The following is a 12,050-nucleotide window of genomic DNA, read 5'->3' as shown; positions in this document are numbered from 1 at the left end:
TGTGTGTGTGTGTGTGTGTGTGTGTGTGTGTGTGTGTGTGTGTGTGTTTTTCCTCCTCTCAGAAATAAAGATTGCTCTTGTAGCTCGGATTTCAGCCCCTGGAGGCTGTCTTGCGAAGCAGTTCAGCGAGTTAATGTCTAACCTCCGCCGAGTGCTCGCAGAGAAAGTTTTGACAGGCCAGCAAGGCTGCGGGCAGCCTTTCCCTAACCGCCCTAGGTGCCCCGAGTGGAAGGCAGGGGTGCGTGGCCCTGGAGCCCAAGCTTTGATTTAGCAGTGTGCTCTGGACTGCAGTGTGCGCTTTCCTCGGAGAGGTTGATTTTCCCGGAAACTTCTCAGTCACCCCTGCCCCCCGCTGGGACCCTTGTGACTTTTCCTTCTACCTGAAAGGAGAGAAATGTTCAACCCTTCGGACTGAGGCCAGCATGCTTGTTCACAACACCTACCCAGTCAAGGGAAACTAATGACAAAATGACAAAGCTGTAAAACCCTCTTCCCACCCCTACCCTCTCCTCTTCTGGAGACATTAGAGCTCTACTTGGGAATGCAGCATGGGGGGTAAGGAGGGGGGGGCAGATGAAATGGTAAAACGGACCCGCTAAGGCTTCTGTTTTTGCTGCATCAGCTTCTGCAAGTAGTCCAGTTTTCCTGCCTGCAGGGAGTTTTCTGTCAGCTCCCCCTCCCCCCCGTGGTCCTTCCTTTAAGAAATGGGGATTATTTCAGGGCACAAAGAGGTTAGGGTAGGCTGCTGAACTTTATTGAAAAACTGCCACTCGCTGAATGGTTCCAGTAAGTTTCCTTTCCAGGCTTTTGCTTTGCACTGCTCAGAGGGAGGATACGCTGCGGTTGTCTCTGGCCATGACGGCTTTCAACCAGCAGAATTAAAACGTAAATAGGAAGAAATCTCAGTACCTCCCTGGGTCGAGTTGCTGGTGGCTCCTAGCTGAAAGGAAGTTGGCCTCCCCTGTTATGGGAAAGAGGAAGCAGGACTTGTTCTGGATGGGGCTACCGGTGTTCAGACTTTCAGCCATCTCATTCAGTTTGGTTTCCTTTGATGGACTTTGTTACAGCGTGTAGAAATTTGATTCTTCTCAGAACACAGGCCTATTTCTTTCTTAAAGGCATCCCCCTCCCTGAGACAGGGTTTCTCTGTGTAGCCTTGGCTGTTCTGGACTGGCTTTGTAGACCAGGTTGGTCTCAAACTCACAGAGATCGGCCTGATTCTGCCTAGCAGAGTGCTAGGATTACAGATGTGTGCCACTGTGCCTGGTGAAGTCACTTATTTTTAATTCATTTATTTTTTGTGTATGAGTGTTTTGCTTGCATGTATGGCTGTGCATCACATGTGTACCTGATGCCGGAGGACATCAGAAGAGGGCGTTGGAGCCCCTGGAACTGCAGTTATGGATAGTTGGGAGCCACCATATGGGTGCTGGGAATTGAACCTAGGTCTCTACAAGAGCAACAGGTGCTCTTAACTGCTGAGCAATCTCTCCAGTCCCCATCCTATCAGTCTTAAAGAAAGAAGCAACAACAACAACAACAAAAAAAAAACCCTTGAGGTTGGAGAGATGGTTCTGCAGAGAAGAACTTGTACTTATCTTGTAGAGGACCAGGATTTAGTTCCCAGCACTAGTGTAGCAGCTTAAGGACATAAATGACCTTTTGCAACTTCAGTTCCAGGGATCTGACAAGCTTCTTTTGGTGTCCTTGTGTACCAGGCACAGATCTAGCACACATAATTCATGCAGGCACACACATACATATAAACAATAATCTTAAAAGTTTTTGCATTCATGCCTTTAATTCCAGCACCTGGGAGGTAGAGGCCGGTAAATCATTGAGTCAAGAGACTAGCCAAAGAATACATAGTGAGACCAAATCTCAAGATAAAAAGCTACTGGGCAATGGTGGTGGCGCATGCCTTTAATCCTAGCACTTGGGAGGCCCAGGCAGGTGGATCTTTGTGAGTTTGAGGCCAGCCTGGTCTGCAGAGGGAATTTTAGGACAGCCAGAGCTGTTACACAGTGAAACTCTGTTTCAAAGACCAAAATAAATGAATAAATAATTATATATAATAATAGTGTTTTGGAGAGAAATGAGGGAAATTGATATTGCTGTTGGCTTCTAGACCTTGATTCTAGGCCCCCGAATTAGTTGCACCCTTGCTGTAATAATTTGAAGAATTATCATGCAAATTAAAGTAGGATTTCCATAGAGAAGGGGAGTCTTGTCATTCTGGGCTGCATTCATTGCCCCATGGGCAAGTGATGCGTTTGCAGTGTGGACTGAGGAGAGCTGCGTATCAAGCGACTTTATTAGGAATGCTTGTCAGGATTTTGCAGAACTGCTTGGCAATTGTTACCCTGTGTTGGTAGTGCGCATAGTTTTGGCAGGGCTAGAAGATTTGGCATGGACTTAAATGCCCAAGTATCCCAAAGTCTGTTTCAGATAGCTGGCTGATAAACAAGAAGGCTTAGATAACTAGATGCTAACATTTCAGAGTGGGCAGCGACCACGAGAACGCCCCCCTCATCAAATGACTATTAAATCTCTATTGCTGGTGTTAGTGTGGGGCACTGGAGATACTGGATTATGAATGAGGTCTGGCTCCTGCCCTGGTTTCCCATATCTAGTAAGGCAAATGTACACACGAACAAGTTATTATGAAATGGTGATAAGTGCTGAGGACAAAGAGGGTCTCTCCCCTCATGGGAGGGTTGGGCTTTGTCCTTATGTTTGTTTGTTTTGTTCAAGGTCTTACTGTATAACCCTGATACTACCATTCCAGCTTATAGTTTTGAAATTAATTAGCTAATGGATTTGAAGACGGGTTCTCTGCCTAGACTGGCTGTGTAGCTGATGATGACTTTGAGCTCCTGAATCTCCTGTCTCTATTTCTGAAGTATGCTGGGATTACAGCTAGTACTACCATGCCAGTTCAGAATTAGACTTTGTGTTTTCACAAACTTTTGAAGATTAACGTCTTCATGTGCCAACATGGGCTAGGAATAAAGGGTCACCTGTCAACATGGATAATGTCGATTCTATGGTGCTTACAGACTTGTGAGTTCACTTACGAATTGGAGTTCTTGTTGGCGTTGTATTCACTAGGTGCAAGGGTTGAATGCAGCTACATAGCACTGATGTGTAGCACCGATGTGTAGCTGCAGAAAATAACTACACAGTTACACATAAGATGCAAACACACTGAAGCATAAATACACACATACATAAATATATATATACACACAGACATAGGAACACACACACATACACACACATACTGACACCTGACAAGACAATTTGATAGTAGTAAAAAGGCTTTAGATTCAGATTTGGGCTCCAGTATAGCTCTGCACTTCTGCTGTATCCCCCTAGAAACATTGCTAACTCACTCTTCATCTTTTGATTTTTTATCTGCTAAAATCAGTTAGTGACTTATTGGTATTTATGAGAATATAGACAAGCTGTTGACATATGTTATGCTATCACTGTTTTTAAAATTTTTCACATACACAACATTTTCAAAGCCCTTTCATAGTCATCTTATTTGAGCTTTATAATAAGATCCTATACATGTAGTATTACTAAGACTGGTAAATTTAGGAACAGGGTCTTGTCCAAGCACAGGTTTCACAGCTCTAGATGAGGGTTTACATTGTCACAGAGGAAGTTTTAAAATCAGTACTGACTTCAGTTAATTGAGATAATTTGTGAAAATGCTAGTAATGCACAATTGTTAGTGTCATTGCTGGCTTTTAGCCTCTGAAGGACAGGTGTGCACTAAAGTGCCTTACAATTCTTCAGCTCTGAACCATGGGAAACTTTTTCCACCTTGTTTGCTTGAGGTAGAGTCTTGCTATGTCTGGCCTGGAACTCATTATATAGACCAGGCTTGGCTTAGACTCACAGAAATCCACCTGCCTTTGCCTCCCAAATGCTGGGATTAAAGATGTGTACCTTTCTTATCTCCTTGTTATGGGGAAGTTTTGTAATATGTAAGTCTCTGAGAATTTTATACAAAGTAATGTATTGCAAAATGATGTGATTTTGCTAACACAGTGGAGAGGGTGCACTGAGGATTTGGAATTGCTAACCTGAGTAATGTTTTGAAGAAACTGTTGGTTAAAAGTAAACTCAGTTCTTAAGTTTTCTTGTAGAACAAAGTCCTGGTGTTGGAGTAGATTGCTTCTAGATAGAACAAAGGATTCATTGCTCCTTCTGGACACTGGCACTATTAGTGCAGAAAGTGAGTCAAGTCCATCTGCTGGGAACTCACAAGCTTTGGCCACACCATGCTGCTGAAGTAATAAAATGTGTGCATGTGCTAGCAGTGCTCATGGAAACTACTGCCTTAGTCTGGGCTGGCCTAGCAAGTGATGTAACGCAGGCCAGGGAGATCCACTAGTGATGGGCTGTTATCCTGCTACTTTTCAGTGCCTCTTCCAGGCCTTAGAGGTCTTGGTGGAAAGGACACTTAAGAGTGTACATCTGGGAACAGAAATGCCCAGGGATTGAGCCTAGAACCTTCCGTGTACCAAGCAAGTATTGTACCCTTGAGCTACATTTCTAGCCTTTTACATTTTTATTTAATATTTATTTATTTTAAAAGCCTGGCCTTTAGTACTCCATCTTTCTGCCTTAGCCTCCCCAGTGCTGAGATTTTAAGTGAGGTTATAGTTGTGTACCACTATGGATGGCTTCTGTTTTAGTTAGGTTTCTATTGCTGTGAAGGGACACCATGACCAATGTAGCTCTTATAAAGGAAAACATTTAATTGGGTCTGGCTTACAGTTTCAGAGGTTTAGTCCATTATCTTCATGGCAGGAAACTTGGCAGCATGCAGGCAGACATGGCACTGGAGAAGGAGCTGAGAGTCCTACAGCAGCAGGCAGGAGGAAGAGAACTGGCTTGAGCTTCTGAGACCTCAAAGCCCATCTCCTAGTGACACACCTCCTCTAACAAAGTCACACTTACTCCAGCAAGGCCACACCTAATAGCACACTCCTTATGAGTCTGTGGGGGCTGTTTTCTTTCAAACCACTACATTATCCCTCCTGGTTTTGATCAGAGTTGAAACCTTTTGTCCATTTTCTACTGGGTGCAGTTATGATTTTCTGGCTTGGAAGAGAGAGCCATAGCATGCAAGAATGTTAATTCTAACTTTTTGTGTTAATTTTAATAAAATGTCATTTTTATTAAACTGAGCTTTTCAGTTTGGGATTCCATTACAGGGGGGTCTCTGAGTCTTTGTCTTCAGGTTTAGGGTTTTCCATCATTTGACTTGGCTTGGACACAGAACTATACCTATTGTTACTGTTCAGCGTGGGCCTCTGTTGTCTCTGCTGATCTCTGAGCACTTCATCTAGGTTCTCTTTCCTGCCTCTGTGTCTTTCCTTAGGTCTCCTCTTCTTATAATGGCCTCTGTGTGAATCTTTCTGGCTATGTGAATGAATCTTACCTCCTTTATTAAAGCTAAAGCACAACATTTGCATCTCCTATGCAGCTTTCTCCTGTCACTCCATCATTCACTGATGGCTTCCTTCTTTTTCTGATGTCTTACAATGGCCACATCACAATCAATCTCTTAATTATATGCATATTATAAAAATAACACTTGCATTGTGTCACGCCTTTTAGGATTGTCTCCTTAGTGAAACAGTGCTCTGTAGTGAAGTGATATGGGTTCTGTTTTTGTGGTTGTCTCATTCCTGTGCCCTACCACTGAGTTATAGCCCCAGCCACAATCCTGGGAGCTTTTGTTTGTTTGTTTTTAATAGGATTGATTTATTTATTATTGGCACAACATTCTACTTGCTTGGGTGCCTGCGGACCAGAAGAGGGCACCAGATCTCATTCTAGATGGTTGTGAGCCACCATGTGGCTGCTGGGAATTGAACTCATGACCTCTGGAAGAGCAGACAGTTCTCTTAACCTCTGAGCCATCTCTCTAGCCCCTGTTTGCTTGCTTTTGAGATAGGGTCTCAATATATAGCCTAGGCTGGCCTTGAACTTATTGCTCCTCCTTCTTCTGCCACTCTGAGGCTGGGATTGTAGAGCCACCACTCTCTTAGGGACTTTGTATATTTCTTGGATATATGGTTGATTGACAGGAATTTCTCTTAAGAGAATGGGTAGTCATATCACTACCTTCAAGTTATATTCTATAAAAGTGTTCCACTTGAACAGTTTGTGGTTCTACTAGGATGCAAAATAAAAAGCCCCACACTTCCTGCCTGTCTTTACGGCAGTCCAGACCGAATTAGGGAGTATGTCTATAAGTTAAGAAAGTTACGCACTCAAGCAGGGGCTCTTAATCCAATCTCTGCCCGTCACTATAACTGTCATTATAACTCACTATCCATACAACACCAGGACTTTTGGACAAATGAGACTGATGCCATCTTGAACTTTTATTTTGATTGTGAGTTATTTGGAGTGGAGGCAATGTTTTTGTAAACAAACAAACAAAAAAAACAAACAAAACATGTCATGAAGTTTGTCTAAAGATAAAGTGCATTAAATTTCACTTTAAAAAAGTGTTAAAAAAAGTGTTCAACTTGGGTTGGGGAAATGACTTGGTAGTAGAAAGCCTTGCCTCACAAGCATCAAGCATGAAGACAAGGACCAGAGTTCAACCCCTGGGACCCTTGGAAATCTCACTCTGCTGTGGTGGTACCCTACATAATTCCAGTGCTCCAGAGTGGAGACTGGGGATTCCTGGAGCAAGCTGGCTAGCTAGCCTTATTGGTGAGCTCTGGCTTCAGTTGAGAGACCCTGCCTCAGTGAGTACAGTGGAGAATGATTAAAGAGGACTCCCAGTGGCAGCCTCAGATCTCTAGGTGCCACATGCACACAGGTGGGCACTTGAGTACACAAGTTTGTCCACATATGTGTGAACACACACACACACTTGAATGGATACCACATACACATATACATGAAAAAAAGCTCATTTTACAGAAGCAATTATTTCTGATATTTAATGTAGAAAATCATAACATATGGGAAAGCATATATAGAGTTTTCAAAGACAAAGTTTTTTTGGTCTTCAGGTTTTTTGAGACAGGGTTTCTCTGTGTAGCCTTGGCTGTCCTGGGACTCACTCTGTAGACCAGGCCGGCTTCGAACTCACAGAGATTTTCTTGCCTCTGCCTCACTGAGTGCTGGGGTCATAGGTGTGTACCACTGTGCCCAGCCAAAGACAAAGTTTTGTGGTTAATAGCTTCCACTTGTTCTGGCTGTATAAAATTTCGTTACAGTGTAAATCTCTCTGGATATAAGCGTGCATTTTTCTGTTTTCAAAATTGTTTTGTTTTGTATATCTATGTGTCAGTCATCAGGGATGTTCCAATTATCAGCGATGATTTGGCCAGTAATCTAAGACAAGTTTATTAATTGGTCAGTCATCATCATCTTTTGGACAGGGCTTTGCCAGCTGAACTGCTGGGTTCTGTCTTGCTATAATACGTTTTTGTAGTAATTTTTTGCTCAGAAAGATAAACATTGCTTTGTGTTGAAGCAAAGAATAAGCTTGTTTGCCTCTTGGAGTTCACACAGTCTTCAATGCAAAGGAGCGTGTTGATTGAGACATAGGAAGTGATTTTATTTGGCTGTGCTTTTTAGTCAATCAACAGCAATGAATAAGCCCACTGTATGTCATGTTTTGTTAGGGCCTATAAGAGCTACTGTGTTGGAGCAAGTGGTATTGGGGAGATGAGATGGGCGGAACATTTAGAAGCATGGAAAGAATGAGATTAAGATTAGGAGTAGATGTGGGGCAAGGTGGTGCATGCCTGCAGTTTCACTGGGTTGAGGAGGGAGGGCTTGAAGGCCAGCCTGCGCTGCATAGTAAGACTCTGTCTTAAAAAAAATCTTGGTGCATATGGTCCAACTTCATGTAGTGGTTCAACTCAGCACTAGAGAGACTGAGGCAGGAGTAACGAAGTTTGAGGAAAAACTGAACTACATAACTGAGTTCCAGATCAGCCTAGGCCAGATAAAAAGTTCTGCCTCAACAGAACAAAATAAGACATAGTTCACTCAGTTGTAATTGTCTAGCATGTAGGAGGCCATGGGTTTGCCTCCTAGCGCTTCATAAACTGAGTGTTGTGAGGAATGCCTGCAATCTCAGCACTCAGGAGTTGGAAGAAAGATAATCAGAAATTTAAGTCATCCTTAACTACATAGCGAGCTCCAGGCCAGCCTAAGGTGTGTGATACCCTTTCCTCAAACCAAACTAAACCAGACCAGACCAGACCAAAATCTAAGGAGCCAAATAAATAAAGAATCCCAACTAACCAACCAAACATACAAACAAACATAACTCACAAACAACTAAGCGGAGAAACAAGTAAAACCAAAGGCTCTATGGGGAAGATGCTTGATACAGCCTCAGATCCCCACAATGCACTAATGTGTACAGGTTGCCTGTAATTGAGAGTTGGGATCATTGGAGCAAGCTGGTTGGCAGATCAGTGAGAGATCCTGTCTCAGTGAGTCAGGCGGAGAGATTGAAGAAGACACCCGATGCCAGGCTTCCACAAGCACGTGTGTACACACACACACACACACACACACACAGACACTCAGAGAGAGAAAAAAGAAAGAGGTAACTCAGTAGGGAGGAAGCTCAAATGGGAATGGGAAAGCTTGTGCTTTTACTGTGGGCCGGAGTGATGGAGATGTCATGTAAGTGATGGATGAGAGAGAGACTCTACTGTCTAGGAGACAGTCACCCGTGATTCTAGAGTCTAGAGGCTGATGTTGCAGTTGAGTCATGAAACTAGATTAAGAGGTGATAGTTAGAGAGGCTGGAAAGACTGTTTACAAGCACCTGTAATTCCAGTTCCAGGGCATCTGAAACAAAGGTACCAGGCCTGTGTGTGGTGTACATCCATAGATACTCACATATTTACATACTCTAAAAGTAAATTGAGAGAGAAAGGTGTGTGTGTGTGGGGGGGGGATTGGCCCTGATGGCACATGCCTTGAATCCCAGCACTCAGGAGGCAGAAGCAGGTGAATTTCTATGAGTTTTCTATGAGTTCAAGCCCCCCCCCCCCCAACACAAAGAGAGACAGACAGAAAAAAACAAAGACATCAGAGAACTTTGGGGCAGGTATACTGACTACTTTTAAGGAATTTTAAAAGACAATAAGATTTATTTTTTTATTATTTTAAATTGCGTGTATGTCTCTATGCTGTGGGTATGTGTACATTCAAGTGCTCACGGAGATTAGGGTTTTGGATTACCTTGGAGATAGAGTTATAGGGAGTTGTAAGCCATTTGATATAGGTGTGGGGAACTGAGCTCAGGTCCTTTGCAAAAGGAGCAGGCATTCACTGTCTCTCCATCCCTGACTTTACATTTAGATACTAATGTTGCTTATGGTTTCCTATAAGAGTTTGCCTTCAAAAGTAAGAATTAGGGACTGGAGAGATGGCTTAGCAGTTAAGAGCACTCACTGCTCTTCCGGAAAAACCATGTTCTATTCCCAGCACACTCACATTGTGGTTCACAACCATCTCTAACTCCAGTTCCAGGGTATCTGACACTCTTGTGGACTCCTCAGGCACTAGACATACAAGTGATGATAAACATACATACACGCAGGCAAAATATCCAAACACATTAAAAAATAAATAAAAAGGAAGGAAAGAAGGAAAGAAAGAAAGAAAGAAAGAAAGAAAGAAAGAAAGAGAAAAAAAGAATTAATCCTCATCCCAGGGCCTCTTTAGAAAGAAACTTCTCTTTCTCTATAAGCATCATGTTTTAAAAGAATTTGACTCCTGAATTTGTAAGATAGGCCTGTGTATTTAAACCCGTCATGTTTAACCTCTTCTTCTCATTTAAGTTATCAAATACTGGTGTCCCATGATACTAGTTATGTTGGTTCTTTTCCTCCTCCTCCTGCTCCTCCTCTTTTTAGTTAGCTTGATGCAAGATAGAGCCTCCTGGGAAGAGGAAACCCCAGTTGGGAAAATGCCTCCATTAGATTGGCCTGTAGGCATGGCTGTGGGTCATTTCTTCATTAATGATTGGGGTGGGAGGGTTAGTCTACCGTAGGCAGTACCACCTGGGTTGATGGTCCCTACTGTATAGGAAAGCAAGCTGAGCAAGCCAGTAAGCAGAGTTCCTCTGCGGCCTCTGCTTCAGTTCCTGCCTCCAGGTTCCTGCCTTGGCTTCCCTTGATGATGGTCTGTATTGGCATATTAATGGACCATATTTATTTGACTGGAACCTGTCAGCCAAATAAACTGTTTCCTCTCCAAGTTGCTTTTGGTCATGTTTTTTTTTTTTTTTAATTTTTAATTTTTATTTATTTATTTATTTTTATTTTATCACAGCAATAGAAAACTAGGATAATGGTCTACCCATTCTCCTACCAACCTTTCTTGTAATGATTTTAACAATAAATGCCTGACAAGAATTATATAAGAACCCACCAAGTTCCCAATTAAACCTTCTATTTTGCCTTTTTTTGTTTGTTTGTTTGCTTTGAGACAGGGTTTCCTTCTGTAGCTACCTGGTTCATGTTGGTCTGTTACTCTGCAGCTCAGGCTGGCCTGGAACTTGTAGCTATTTTCTTGCCTCAGCCTTCTGAGTGCATGAGTTACCATGGAAGCTTTCAGTTCTACCCTGCCTTGCTAATTTCCCAGTGTTGGGGGAGTTATTTGGAGGACTTGTGTGTTCATCAATAAATATCTATTGAACTTGTATTCTGAACCAGGTAGTAGGCAAAGAGCTGAGGAAACAAAGATCACTGTCCTTGTATCTCTGTGGTCTTAAGTTGAAGGGGGGAAGCATTGGTAGCATGACAGTTAGCACCTGTTCTAGAGAGTGTTGTAATGTAAATACATGCTGATGCTATTGTAATGTGGTACCCAGTGTGGCCGAGGTAAGAAGGCAGGCAAGGCCTCTGAGGGAAAGTAAGCTGGGTATTTTCTTAAGGATTTGAGTATCTGGGCGAAAAGGTTGGATGAAGAGCATTCTGGGCAGCATACATAGAGAGATGGGTGAAAGAGTGTAATGAGAGAAGAGAATAGGGTCGAATTGGCCTGTAGGATGTGAGAGAGATAGCGGAAAACATGGGTAGGCCTAAACTGTTGGCTGGCTTTGTGTGCCATTCTGTAGTTTGGACTTTTTTTTGTAAAGGCTCCTGGGAACATTGAAGGCTTTTAGGCAAGGATGCTGACTAGGTTTACATTTTAGAAACACTTTCTTTCTGGCAGCAATGTGAAGGAAGATTGGAGAAGGGCAGTAATAGGGACAAGCCAGTTAGGAGTTTGTCACAGTAATGGAGGCAGAGAGTAGGCCATGCAGTACTACTGCAAAGGCTAGACAGAAATGCTCAAGGTCAGGCCTATGTGTTTGATGACTAACTGGATATGGTATATAATGGAGAAAGAGAAGAACCTAGGCTGACTTGCAGGTTCCTGACTTGGATATCTGAGTGGGTGGTGTCACAAATGAAAATAGAGAGTATAAGCGGAGTGGTTAGTTGCAGTTAAATGGTGGCTGCAAAGGTGCATGAGAAGATTTGGAGTTCTGTGGGGTGAGTTGAGGTCAAGGTTGTAAGTGGTAGTGGCCTCGATGCAGTCAGTAGGCAGCTGGTGGTCTAGAATGTGGAATGCAGAACCATGGATGAGGCAGGTGCAGGACCAGCCTAATCAAAGCTACTGGCTAGAGAGTGCTATACAGTGGAAGAGGTTGGAGACAAAAACACCCTCCCTAAGGAGGATGTTTTCTGGAGATCCTTGGGAAGAAATTGTTAGCGAAAAGGGAGAGGCTAGAGAATTAGGAGAGATCTAAGAGAAGTTTCTAGGAGGATGTGGTGTGGAGGGCGTGTCTCAAAGTATCAGATTACGTGGAGATTAAAGCAGAGGTGAGCTGTAGGTGTGTAGGTCACTTTTACTCAGAGGCATTTTTAGTGGAGGTGTGGAAAATGAGTGCAGAAGCACTGAGCTCTGAAAGCTGGGACTTCCTCTCCTTCAGAGGAAAGTGGCCTTTAAAAGAGGTGGATGAGAAAAAATTAAAAAAAAAAAAA

General features: G+C 43.0%; 1 protein-coding gene and 1 non-coding gene across 6 annotated transcripts in view; both read left to right on the top strand.

The window, feature by feature from the left end:
* Macf1 (microtubule actin crosslinking factor 1) overlaps positions 1 to 12,050 on the top strand; it is a 327,638-nt gene that overhangs the window by 17,864 nt on the left and 297,724 nt on the right. The window lies entirely within an intron of this gene.
* On the top strand, positions 6,158 to 6,277 carry LOC129680031 (small nucleolar RNA SNORA31). The gene has a single exon (XR_008720626.1). It is a non-coding gene; the product is annotated as a small nucleolar RNA SNORA31 (small nucleolar RNA).

The sequence above is a fragment of the Psammomys obesus genome, unplaced genomic scaffold (assembly GCF_907164565.1).
Source record: "Psammomys obesus unplaced genomic scaffold, mPsaObe1.curated_primary_1811, whole genome shotgun sequence".
Lineage (NCBI taxonomy): Eukaryota > Metazoa > Chordata > Mammalia > Rodentia > Muridae > Psammomys > Psammomys obesus.
This window is presented reverse-complemented; position numbering and strand designations above follow the sequence as displayed.